The following is a 14,440-nucleotide window of genomic DNA, read 5'->3' as shown; positions in this document are numbered from 1 at the left end:
GCCAGGCTGCTCTTGAGAAAGAGAGATTGGCAAGTCAGGCTGCTCTTGATGAGAGGGCCCATACCACGGCACGATTAATTGAGGAGGAGAGGTCCCGGAATGAGGCGGGTCAACGGGCCCTGTACGAGCTTTTTGTGGTAAGTTTTTTTTCACATTAGCCAAATCATGTGTGTAATGTCTATTTCATTACTAACTAATACGACCCACTCTTCAGGGTCTGTGCGAGAAGAGCAGTCAAGTCCCTCCGCCGATGCCCGTCTTCTCTTCGATTGGCACGGTGAGTTTCATTATAAACTAGTATTAATAATTGAGTGTCATCATGCTAACTGAGACATTGCAAAATATCTATTTTGCAGAATAACTCCCGAGCGGCATCGCACGACCCTTCTCCACGTGTTTCTCCTCCTTGATGACCACTACGGTAAGTTTCTCTTCTCCTCTTTCATATTCTCCTTGCCTTAATTTCCCCAACAATGACATAGTTAGCCCATTTAGCTCCAAAAAAGACATAATTAGCCCATTTAGCTCCAAAATGTCATAATAACCTCAAAATGGCATAAGAACCTTGGTTAGCTCATTAATATTATATACTTAGCTTGTTTTCCTCTAAAATGAGATAATTAGCCCATTTAGCTCCAAAAAGACATAGTTAGCTAATTTAGCTCCAAGAAGAGGAGAAGAGGAGAAGAAATAGGAAAAATGAAAAGAAAGAAGAAGAAGAAGAAGAGAAGAAGGAGAAGAAGAAGAAGAGGACTAGAAGGTCCTCGGCCTTCTCCTCCTTCTCCTCCTCCTCCTCCTCCTTCTCCTCCTTCTTCTTGATTTCTTCTTCTTCTCCTCCTCCTCCTCTTTCTTCTCCTATTTCATATTATCCTTGCTTTAATTTCCCCAAAAAGACATAAATATCCCATTTAGCTCCAAAATGCCATAATAACCTCAAAATGGCATAACAACCTTGGTTAGCTCATGAATATTATATACTTACCTTGTTTTCCTCTAAAATGAGATAATTAGCCCATTTAGCTCCAAAAAGACATAGTTAGCTAATTTAGCTCCAAGAAGAGGAGAAGAAATAGTAAAAATGAAAAGAAACAACAAGAAGAAGAAGAGAAGAAGCAGAAGGAGGAGGAGGAGGAGACGGAGGAGGAGACGGAGGAGAAGGCCAAGGACCTTCTAGTCCTTCTCCTTCCCCTCCTCCTACTTCTCCTCCTTCTTGATTTCTTCTTCTTCTCCTCCTCCTCTTTCTTCTCCTCTTTCATATTATCCTTGCTTTAATTGCCCCAAAAAGACATAATTAGCCCATTTAGCTCCAAAATGCCATAAAACCTCAAAATAGCATAATAACCTTGGTTAGCTCATGAATATTATATACTTAGCTTGTTTTCCTCTAAAATGAGATAATTAGCCCATTTAGCTCCAAAAAGACATCATTAGGTAATTTAGCTCCAAGAAGAGGAGAAGAACTAGGAAAAATGAAAAGAAAGAAGAAGAAGAAGAGAATAAGGACAAGGAGGAGGAGGAGGAGGAGGAGAAGGCCAAGGGCCTTGTAGTCCTTCTCCTCCACCTCCTTCTCCTCGTTCTCCTCCTTCTTCTTGATTTCTTATTCTTATCCTCCTCCTCCTCTTTCTTCTCCTCTTTAATATTATCCTTGCTTTAATTTCCCCAACAATGACATAATTAGCCCATTTAGCTCCAAAATGCCATAATAAGCTCAAAATGGCATTAGAACCTTGGTTAGCTCATGAATATTATATACTTAGCTTGTTTTCATCTAAAATGGGATAATTAGCCCATTTAGCTCCAAAAAGATATAATTAGGTAATTTAGCTCCAAAAAAAGGAGAAGAAATAGGAAAAATGAAAAGAAAGAAGAAGAAGAAGAAGAAGAAGAGAAGAACGAGAAGGAGGAGGAGGAGGAGGAGAAGGCCAAGGACCTTCTAGTCCTTCTCCTCCTCCTCCTTCTCCTCCTTCTCCTCCTTATTCTTGATTTCTTCTTCTTCTCCTCCTCCTCCTCCTCCTCTTTCTTGTCCTCTTTCATATTATCCTTGCTTTAATTTCCCCAACAATGACATAATTAGCCCATTTAGCTCCAAAATGCCATAATAAGCTCAAAATGGCATAAGAACCTTGGTTAGCTCATGAATATTATATACTTAGCTTGTTTTCCTCTAAAATGGGATAATTAGCCCATTTAGCCCCAAAAAGACATAATTAGGTAATTTAGATCCAGCAAGAGGAGAAGAGGAGAAGAAATAGGAAAAATGAAAAGAAAGAAGAAGAAGAAGAAGAAGAAGAAGAGAAGGAGAAGGAGGAGGAGGAGGAGGAGGAGGAGGAGAAGGCCAAGGACCTTCTAGTCCTTCTCCTCCTCCTCCTCCTCCTCCTTCTTCTTGATTTCTTCTTCTTCTCCTTCCCCTCCTCTTTCTTCTCCTATTTCATATTATCCTTGCTTTAATTTCCCCAACAATGACATAATTAACCCATTTAGCTCCAAAATACCATAATAAGCTCAAAATGGCATAAGAACCTTGGTTAGCTCATCAATATTATATACTTAGCTTGTTTTCCTCTAAAATGGGATAATTAGCCCATTTAGCTCCAAAAAGACATAATTAGGTAATTTAGCTCCAACAAGAGGAGAAGAGGAGAAGAAATAGGAAAAATGAAAAGAAAGAAGAAGAAGAAGAAGAAGAAGAAGAGAAGAAGGACAAGGAGGAAGAGGAGGAGAAGGAGAAGGCCAAGGACCTTCTAGTCCTTCTCCTCCACCTCCTTCTCCTCCTTCTTCTTGATTTCTTCTTCTTCTCCTCCTCCTCCTCTTTATTCTCCTCTTTCATATTATCCTTGCTTTAATTTCCCAAACAATGACATAATTAGCCCATTTAGCTCCAAAATACCATAATAAGCTCAAAATGGCATAAGAACCTTGGTTAGCTCATGAATATTATATACTTAGCTTGTTTTCCTCTAAAATGGGATAATTAACCCATTTAGCTCCAAAAAGACATAATTAGGTAATTTAGCTCCAACAAGAGGAGAAGAGGAGAATAAATAGGCAAAATGAAAAGAAAGAAGAAGAAGAAGAAGAAGAAGAAGAAGAAGAAGAAGAGAAGAAGGAGAAGGAGGAGGAGGAGGAGGAGGAGGAGGAGGAGAAGGCCAAGGACCTTCTAGTCCTTCTCCTCCTTCTCCTCCTTCTTCTTGATTTATTCTTCTTCTCCTCCTCCTCCTCTTTCTTGTCCTCTTTCATATTATCCTTGCTTTAATTTCCCCAACAATGACATAATTAGCCCATTTAGCTCCAAAATGCCATAATAAGCTCAAAATGGCATAAGAACCTTGGTTAGCTAATGAATATTATATTCTTAGCTTGTTTTCCTCTAAAATGGGATAATTAGCCCATATAGCTCCAAAAAGACATAATTAGGTAATTTAGCTCCAACAAGAGGAGAAGAGGAGAATAAATAGGAAGAATGAAAAGAAAGAAAGAAGAAGAAGAAGAAGAGAAGAAGGAGAAGGAGGAGGAGGCGGAGGAGAAGGCCAAGGACCTTCTAGTCCTTCTCCTCCTCCTCCTCCTTCTCCTCCTTCTTATTGATTTCTTATTCTTCTCCTCCTCCTCCTCTTTATTCTCCTCTTTCATATTATCCTTGCTTTAATTTCCCCAACAATGACATAATTAACCCATTTAGCTCCAAAATGCCATAATAAGCTAAAAATGGCATAAGAACCTTGGTTAGCTCATGAATATTATATTCTTAGCTTGGTTTCCGCTAAAAATGACATAATTAGCTCAAAAACATCATCTTTTGTTCTTCTTCTGACTTTGTTATTCACATTTTTGCAGATTGGATATACTACATGCATGGAAGCTGGCATTCATGGAGTTGAACACTGTCGATGGATGAACTTTATATGTATATCATCCAGTTTTCATTTGAGTTGATGAACAATGACGAACTATATGTATATGTATATATGGATAAATAGTGCAATACTTTGTATGTTGGTTCTTTCGATATATGGGGATGTACATTTATTTATATGTATATCATATATGTGTGGTGAATTATATATATGTGTTGGCAAGTATATGTGTGGTGAACTATATATCATATATGTGTGGTGAATTATATAAATGTGTTGTCAAATGTATATATATATATATATATGTGCTGTGAAATAATATAAAACAAAAAAACAGGTACTATATGAGCTCTTTGCCGTCTGCCAGCTGATGGCAAAGACCTGTGCCATCAGCTGGCAGATGGCAAAGGTGCCACATGGCACCCAGCTGTGCATCCTGGGGTGTCTATATAGGCTCTTTGTCGTCTGCCTCCAGGGTGGGCAGACGGCAAAGAAGAGGGCACAGAAAAGGGGGGAGGAGGAGGCAGACGACAAAGAGTGGAGGGGGGGAGGAGGAGGAGGCAGACGGCAAAGAATAAGGGGGAGGCAGACGGCAAAGAATAAGGGGGAGGCAGACGACAAAGAATAAGGGGGAGGCAGACGACAAAGCCTCCGTTAACCCCTAACGGAGGCAACGCCTGTCGGCTGCCGTCTCGAGCACTTTGCCGACTGCTCCTATGGAAAGCTGACGGCAAAGAGCTTTGTTGTCCGCTTTGTGGGGACAGGCGACAAAGAAGGTACGACGCCGTCATAGGCTGACGCAGAAATTTTGCCGGCCGTGAGATTCTTTGCCGTCTGTGGTATTCTCTTTGCCGTCCGGGATTTAGTCTTTGCCGTCTGTGATGGCAGACGACAAAGAAGCTAATTCCTGTAGTGGGTGTTCTAGGCGGTGTTAACTGTGAAACAATTCCACATTGTCTTAACTGAGCACCAAACTCGAAACTCAGATATTCACCCCCACGATCAGACCGTAGGAACTTGATCTTCTTGTTATGATGATTTTCAACTTCACTCTGAAATTGCTTGAACTTCTCAAACGTTTCAGACTTGTGCTTCATCAAGTAGACATAACCATATCTACTCAAATCGTCAGTGAAGGTGAGAAAATAACGATATCCTCCACGCTCCTCCACACTCATCGGACCGCACACATCGGTATGTATGATTTCCAACAAGTCACTTGCACGCTCCATTGTTCCGGAGAACGGAGTCTTAGTCATCTTGCCCATGAGGCATGGTTTGCATGTGTCAAGTGAATTAAAGTCAAGTGACTCCAAAAGTCCATCGGAATGGAGTTTCTTCATGCGCTTTACACCAATATGACCTAAGCGACAGTGACACAAAAACATGGCGCTATCATTGTTAACTCTAACTCTTTTGGTCTCAATGTTATGTATATGTGTATCATCGCTATCAAGATTCAACGTGAACAATCCTATCACATTGGGTGCATGACCATAAAATATATTACTCATAGAAATAGAACAACCATTATTCTTTGACTTAAACAAGTAACCGTCTCGCAATAAATAAGATCCATATATAATGTTCATGCTTAACGCACGCACTAAATAACAATTATTTAAGTTCATAGCTAATCCTGATGGTAATTGAAGTGAAACTGTGCCGACGGCGATTACATCAGGCTTGGAACCATTTCCCACGCGCATCGTCACTTCATCTTTCGCCAGCCTTCGTTTATTCTGCATTTCCTGTTTAAAGTTGCAAATATGACGGTAATTGAAGTTGCAAGAATCGATATCGAATACCCAGGCACTACTACGAGAGTTGGTTAAGTACACATCAATAACATGTATATCGAATATACCTGATTTTTCCTTGGCCGCCTTCTTATCAGCTAGATACTTAGGGCAGTTGCGCTTTCAGTGACCCAGTCCTTTGCAATACTAACACTCTGTTTCAGGCTTAGGTCCAGCCTTGGGTTTCTTCGTCGGATTGGCAACAGGCGTGCCACTCTTCTTGGAGTTACCCTTCTTGCCTTTGCCGTTTCTCTTGAAACTAGTGGTCTTATTGACCATCAACACTTGATGCTCTTTCCGGAGTTCTGAATCTGCGACTTTCAGCATCGCGAATAACTAGTTGGGTGACTTGTTCATCCCTTGCATGTCATAGTTCAACACAAAGCTCTTGTAGCTTGGTGGCAGTGATTGAAGAATTCTGTCAGTGTAGCCTCTTGCGGGAGTTCAATCCCCAGCTCAGTTAGACGGTTTGAATACCCAGACATTTTGAGCACATGTTCATTGACAAACGAATTCTCCTCCATCTTGCAAGCATATAATTTATCGGAGGTCTCATACCTCTCGATCGGGGCGTTCTTCTGAAAGATAAACTTCAACTCTTGGAACATCTAAAATGCTCAATGACGCTCAAAGGGACATTGAAGTCCCGGCTCTAAGCCATACAAGACTGCACATTGAACTACTGAGTAGTCCTCCTTACGTGTTAACCAAGCGTTCTTAACATCTTGGTCAGCCGTAGCGGGTGGTTCATCTCCTAGCGCAACATTAAGGACATAATCCTTCTTCCCAGCTTGCAAGAGCAACTTCAGATTACGAGCCGAGTCTACAAAGTTGCTTCCATCATCTTTCAACTTAGCTTTCTCTAGGAACATATTAAAATTCAGGGTGACTGTCTCGTGAGCCATTGATCTACAACACAAATACTTCAAAGTGGACTTAGACTATGTTCAAGATAATTAGAGTTTAACTAATCAAATTACTTGCTAAACTCCTACTCAAAAAGTACAGCTCTCTAGTCATTTGAGTGGTACATGACCCAGATTCACTAACTCAAGTCCGATCATCACGTGAGCTGAGAATAGTTTCAGTGGTAAGCATCTCTATGCTAATCATATAAACTATACGATTCATGCTCGAACTTTCGGTCTCGTGTGTTCCGAGGCCATGTCTGCACATGCTAGGCTCGTCAATTTCAACCCGAGTGTTCCGTGTGTGCAAATGTTTTGCACCCGTTTTATGTGAAAGTTGAGTCTATCACACCCGATCATCACGTGGTGTCTCGAAACGACGAACTGTAGCAACGGTCCACAGTTGGGGAGAACACAATTTCGTCTTGAAATTTTTAGTGAGAGATCACCTTATAATGCTACCGTCGTTCTAAGCAAAATAAGGTGCATAAAAGGATTAACATCACAAGCAATTCATAAGTGACATGATATGGCCATCATCTAGTGCTTCTTGATCTCCATCACCAAAGCACCAGCATGATCTTTTTTTCACCGGCGCCACACCATGATCTCCATCATCATGATCTCCATCAACGTGTCGCCATCGAGGTTGTCGTCCTATCTATGCTATTACTACTAAAGCTATGACCTAGCAATATAGTAAACGCATCTGCAAACACAAACATTAGTTTAAAGACAACCCTATGGCTCCTGCCGGTTGACGTAGCATCGACGTGCAAGTCGATATTAACTATTACAACATGATCATCTCATCCATCCAATATATCACATCACGTCATTGGCCATATCCTATCACAAGCATACCCTGCAAAAACAAGTTAGACGTCCTCTAATTTGTTGTTGCATGTTTTACGTGGCTGCTATGGGTATCTAGTATGATCGCATCTTACTTACGCAAAAACCACAACGGAGATGTGCAAATTGCAATTTAACCTCTCCAAGGTCCGCCTCAGTCAAAACCAATTCAACTAAAGTTGGAGAAACCGACACCCGTCAGTCATGTTTATGCAACGAGGTTGCTTGTCAATCGATGAAACCAGTCTCTCATAAGCGTACGAGTTATGTCGGTCCGGGCCGCTTCAATCCAACAATACCGCCGAATCGAGAAAAGACTAAGCAGGGCAGCAAATCAAAAATCACCGGCCACAAAACCTTTTGTGTTCTACTCGAGATAACATCTATGCATGAACCTAGCTCATGATGCCACTGATGGGGAACGTTGCATGGGAAACAAAAAATTTCCTACGCACACAAAGACCTATCATGGTGATGTCCATCTACGAGAGGAGATTGGATCTACGTACTCTTGTAGATCACACAGCATGAAGCGTTAAGAAACACGGTTGATGTAGTGGAACGTCTTCACGTCCCTCGATCCGTCCCATGAACTGCACGCGATCTGTCCCACGATCCGTTCCGATCTAGTGCCGAACGGACGGCACCTCCGCGTTCACCACACGTACAACTTGACGATGATCTCGGCCTTCTGGATCCAGCAAGCAAAACGGAGAAGTAGATGAGTTCTCCGGCAGCGTGACGGAGCTCCGGTGGTGGTGAAGATCTACTCCTGCAGGGCTCCGCCCGAGCTCCGCAGAAATCCGATCTAGAGGTGAAACTGTGTGGTATAGGCTAGAGTTGCACGTGGCAAAGTTGTGCCTCAAAAAGCCCTAAATCACCACTATATATAGGAGGGAGGGGGAGGGGCTAGCCTTGAGGCACAAGGCCTCAAGGGTGCGCTGGCCGCCAGGGAGGAGGAGGACTCCTCCTCCAGTTCGGTTTGGGAAGGAGGAGTCCTTCTCTTCCTTCCCACCTCCCTCTTTCCTTTTTCTTTTTCTTTTCTTTTGGTATTTTCTTTATGTGGTGCCATCGGCTCCTTGGGCTGACTCCACCAGCCCACTAAGGACTTGTGGCGCCACCCTAGGGCCATGGGCTCACTCCCGGGTGGGTGGGCCCCTCCCGGTGAACACCCGGAATCCATTCATCACTCTCGGTACAGTGCTGCAATTGCCTAAAACTTTCCGATGACCAAATGAAACCATCCTATATATCAATCTTCGTTTCCGGACCATTCCGGAAACCCTCGTGACGTCCGTGATCTCATACGGGACTCCGAACAACATTCGGTAACCACACATATAACTCAACTATACTAAAACATCATCGAACCTTAAGTGTGCAGACCCTGTGGGTTCGAGAACTATGTAGACATGACACGAGGCACTCCTCGGTCAATATTCAATAGCGGGACCTGGATTCCCACATTGGATCCTACATATTCTCCGAAGATCTTATCAGTTGAACCTCAGTGTCAAGGATTTATATAATCTCGTATGTCATTCCCTTTGTCCTTCGGTATGTTACTTGCCCGAGATTCGATCGTCGGTATCGGCATACCTATTTCAATCACGTTACCGGCAAGTCTCTTTACTCGTTCCGTAATACAAGATCTCGTGACTTACACTTAGTCACATTGCTTGCAAGGCTTGTGTGCGATGTTGTATTACCGAGTGGCCCCGAGATACCTCTCCGTCACACGGAGTGACAAATCCCAATCTTGATCCATACTAACTCAACAGACACCTTCGGAGATACCTGTAGAGCACCTTTATAGTCACCCAGTTACGTTGCGACGTTTGATGCACACAAGGTATTCCTCCGGTGCTAGTGAGTTATATGATCTCATGGTCATAGGAACAAATACTTGACACGGAGAAAACAATAGCAATAAAACGACATGATCAATATGCTACGTTCATAGTTTGGGTCTAGTCCATCACATGATTCTCCTAATGATGTGATCCAGTTATCAAGTAACAACACTTGCATATTCTGAGAAAACCTTGACTATCATTGATCAACTAGCTAGCCAACTAGAGGCTTGCCAGGGACATTGTTTTGTCTATGTATCCACACATGTATCTATGTTTTCGTTCAATACAATTATAGCATGGATAATAAACGATTATCTTTAAACAGGAAATATAATAATAACTATTTCCAACATAAAGTTGGTTCGGGCTGCTTCAATCCAACAATACCGTCGAATCAAGAAAAGACTAAGGAGGGCAGAAAATAGAAGATAAACGCCCACAAACTCTTTTGTGTTCTACTCGAGATATCATCTACGCATGAACCTAGCTCATGATGCCGCTGTTGGGGATAATCGCATGGGAAACAAAAAAATTCCTTCACACACGCAATAGCTATCCATGGTGATGATCATCTACGAGAGGGGAGAGTGAATCTACATACCCTTGTAGATCTGTAAGCGGAAGCGTATATAACGCAGTTGATGTAGTGGAACATCTTCGCGATCCAAATCGCAGCCCGTCCCGCGATCTCGTCACGATCCGTGTCGCGATCCCATCACGATCCATCCCGATCTAGTGCCGAACGGACAACACCTCCATGTTCAGCACACGTACAGCTCGATGACCATCCCCGCCTTCTTGATCCAGCAAGAGGGGCGGAGAGGTAGATGAGTTCTCCATCACGGCGGTGTGGTGGTGGTGGTGAACTAATCCCGCAGGTCTTCGCCTAAGCACCGCCGAACTAGACTAGAGGAGAAACACATCTAGAGAGAAGTAGAGGGAGCACGTGGCAATTAGGTTAAGCCCTCACCTCAAAAACCTCTAGTATATATAGGAGGGAGGGAGGGGAGGAGGCAGCCTCAAACCCTCAAGGTTTGGCCGAAATTGGAGGTGGAGGAGTCCTAATCCAATCCTACTAGGAGTAGGACTCCTCCTCTCCACTTGGAAACCCTTTCCAACATTTCCACCTTTGGGTTTCTTTTCTTCCCACCTCCAATACGCCTTGGGCTTTAGTGGAGGCTTCAGTGAGCCCACTAAGGGCTGGTACACGTCCTCCCACAGCCCATGAGACCCTTTCGGGTGGGTGGGCCCACCTGGTGGACCCCCGGAACCCATTCATCACTCCTAGTACACTGCCGGAAATGCCCAAAACTTTTCCGGAGTTCAAAACCCACTTTCCTATATATCAATCTTTACATCCGGACCATTCCGGAGCCCCTCGTGATGTCTGGGATCTCATCCTGGACTCTAAACAACTTTAGGTTACCAAACACACATAACTCAATAATACTGAAACGTCATCGAACCTTAAGTGTGCAGACCCTACGGGTTCGAGAACTATGCAGACATGACTTGAGACACTCCCCGGTCAATAACCAATAGCGGGAACTGGATGTCCATATTGGCTCCTACATATTCTACGAAGATCTCTATCGGTTGAACCTCTATGCCAAGGATTCAATTAATACCGTATCCTCATCCCTTTGTCCTTCTGTATGTTACTTGCCCGAGATTCGATCGTCGGTATCTCCATACCTAGTTCAAACTTGTTACCGGTAGGTCTCTTTACTCGTTCCGTAATACAAGATTTTGTAACTAACTCCTTAGTCACAATGCTTGCAAGGCTTCTTGTGATGTTGTATTACCGAGTGGGCCCCGAGATACCTCTCCGTCACACGGAGTGACAAATCCGAGTCTTGATCCATGCCAACCCAATAGACACCTTTGGAGATACCTGTAGAGCACATTTATAATCACCCAGTAGCATTGCGACGTTTGATACACACAAGGTATTCCTACGGTGTCCGGGAGTTGCATGATGTCATGGTCATAGGAACAGATACATTCACATGCAGAAAATAGTAGCAATAAACTGACACGGTCATATGCTACGTTTATAGTTTGGGTCTTGTCCATCACATCATTCTCCTAATGATGTGATCCTGTTATCAAGTGACAACACTTACCTATGGCCAGGAAATCTTTACCATCTTTGATCAACGAGCTAGTCAACTAGAGGCTCAATAGGGACAGTGTGTTGTCTATGTATCCACACATGTATTTCAGTTTCCAATCAATACAATTCTAGCATGAATAATAAACGATTATCATGAACAAGAAAATATAATAATAACTAATTTATTATTTCCTATAGGGCATATTTCCAATAGTCAAAGGTATATATGATAGACATGTTATTGATGTGTACCTTACCAGCGCTCGTAGTAGCTCCTGGGTATTTGATACTGGTGTTGTTGCTCACATTTGCAACTCAAAGCAAGAACTGTAGAACAAGCGTAGGCTGACAAAGGACGAGGTGACGATGCGCATCGGGAATGGTTCCAAGGTCGATGTGATCGCCGTCGACACGCTACCTCTACATCTACCTTCGGGATTAGTTTTAAACCTTAATAATTGTTATTTAGTACCAACTTTGAGCATGAAAGTTGTATCAGGATCTTGCTTGATGCAAGATATCTACTCATTTAAATCTCAGAATAATGGTTGTTCTATTTATATGAGTGGTATGTTTATGGTCATGCCCCGCTGGTCAATGGTTTATTCTTAATGAATCTCGATCGTGATGTTACACATATTCATAGTGTGATTACCAAAAGATGTAAAGTTGATAATGATAGTCCCACACACTTGTGGCACTGCCGCCTTGGTCATATCGGTGTCAAGCGCATGAAGAAACTCCATACAGACGGACTTTTGGAGTCTCTTGATTTTGAATCATGTGACACATGTGAACCGTGCCTCATGGGCAAGATGACCAAGACTCCGTTCTCTGGAATAATGGAGCGAGAAACCAACTTGTTGGAAATAATACATACTCATGTATGCGGTCCAATGAGCGTTGAGGCTCGCGGTGGCTATCGTTGTGTTCTCACCCTCACTCATGATTAAAGTAGATATGGGTATGTCTACTTAATGAAGCACAAGTCTGAAACCTTTGAAAGGTTCAAGGAATTTCAGAGTGAGGTGGAGAATCAACGTGACATGAAAATAAAGTTCCTACGATCTGATCGTGGAGGAGAATATTTGAGTCGCGAGTTTGGCATGCACCTAAGGAAATGTGGAATTGTTTCACAACTCACGCCGCCTGGCACACCGCAGCGTAACGGTGTGTCCGAACATCGTAATCACACTCTATTCGATATGGTGTTATCTATGATGTCTCTTATGGATTTAACGCTATCATTTTGGAGATATGCATTGGAATCTGCCACATTCACTTTAAATAGGGCACCGTCTAAATCCGTTGAGACGACACCGTATGAATTATGGTTTGGCAAGAAACCTAAGCTGTCGTTTATGAAAGTTTGGGGCTGCGATGCTTATGTGAAAAAACTTCAACTAGAGAAGCTCAAACCCAAAGCGGCAAAATGCGTCTTTATAGGATACCCTAAGGAAACTATTGGGTATACCTTCTATCTTAGGTCCGAAGGCAAAATCTTTGTTGCCAAGAATGGATCCTTTCTAGAGAAAGAGTTTCTCTCGAAAGAAGTAAGTGGGAGGAAAGTAGAACTTGATGAGGTAATCGTACCTCCTCTCGAACCGGAAAGTAGTGCAGCAAAAGAAAATGTATCGGAGGTGCCTGCACCGGCTAGAGAAGAAGTTAATGATGATGATCATGAAACTCCAGATCAAGTTGCTACTAGACCTCGAAGGTCCACAAGGACACATTCCGCACCAGAGTGGTACGGCAACCCTGTTATGGAAATCATGTTGTTAGACAACAGTGAACCTTCGAACTACGAAGAAACGATGGCGGGCCCGGATTCCAACAAATGGCTTGAGGCCATGAAATCCAAGGTAGGATCCATGTATGAGAACAAAGTATGGACTTTGTTGGATGATACGTCTCCATCGTATCTATTTTTCCAAACTCTTTTTCCCTTGTTTTGGACTCTAATTTGCATGATTTGATTGGAACTAACCCGGACTAACGCTGTTTTCAGCAGAATTGCCATGGTGTTGTTTTTGTGCAGAAATAAAAGTTCTCGGAATGACCTAAAAATTGACGGAGAATTTTTTTGGAATATATAAAAAATACTGGCGCAAGAATCAGCGGAGGAAGTGGAGCGTGGGGCCCACAAGCCCACCTGGCGCGGCCCCCCCTGGCCGCATGTGGCAGGCTTGTGGGGGCCACGTTGCTCCACCACCTCCAATCTCAGGTCTATTTAGTCCCTTTCGTCCGGAGAAAAAATCAAGGAGAAGAGTTCATCGCGTTTTACGATACGGAGGCGCCGCCACCTCCTGTTCTTCATCTGGAGGGCAGATCTGGAGTCCGCTCTCGGCTCCGGAGAGGGGAGATCGTCGCCGTTGTCATCACCAACCTTCCTTCATCGCCAATTCCATGATGCTCTTCACCGTTCGTGAGTAATCTCATCATAGGCTTGCTGGACGTTGATGGGTTGGATGAGATCTATCATGTAATCGAGTTAGTTTTGACGGGGATTGATCCCTAGTATCCACTATGTTCTCAGATTGATGTTGCTACTACTTTGCCATGCTTAATGCTTGTCACTAGGTCCCGAGTGCCATGATTTTAGATTTGAACCTATTATGTTGTCGCCAATATATGTGTGTTCTTGATCCTATCTTGCAAGTTGTAGTCACCTACTATGTGTTATGACCCGGCAACCCCGGAGTGACAATAGCCGGAACCACTCCCGGAGATGACCATATTAAGAGGAGTTCATGTATTAACCAAGTGTTAATGCGTTGGTCCGATTCTTTATTAAACGGAGAACCTTAATATCCCGCAGTTTCCATTAGGACCCCACTGCCACATGAGGGATGGACAATAGATGTCATGCAAGTTCTTTTCCCTAAGCACATATGACTACATACGGAATACATGCCTACATTACAATGACGAACTGGAGCTAGTTACATATCTCTCCGTGTTATAACTGTTGCATGATGAGTAGCATCCGGCATAATCATCCATCACCGATCCAATGCCTACGAGTCTTTTCCTACTGGTCCTTTCTACGTTACTT

Source organism: Hordeum vulgare, chromosome 7H (assembly GCF_904849725.1).
Source record: "Hordeum vulgare subsp. vulgare chromosome 7H, MorexV3_pseudomolecules_assembly, whole genome shotgun sequence".
NCBI lineage: Eukaryota > Viridiplantae > Streptophyta > Magnoliopsida > Poales > Poaceae > Hordeum > Hordeum vulgare.
The sequence above is the reverse complement of the archived record's forward strand: the minus strand, read 5'-3'. Positions refer to the sequence as shown.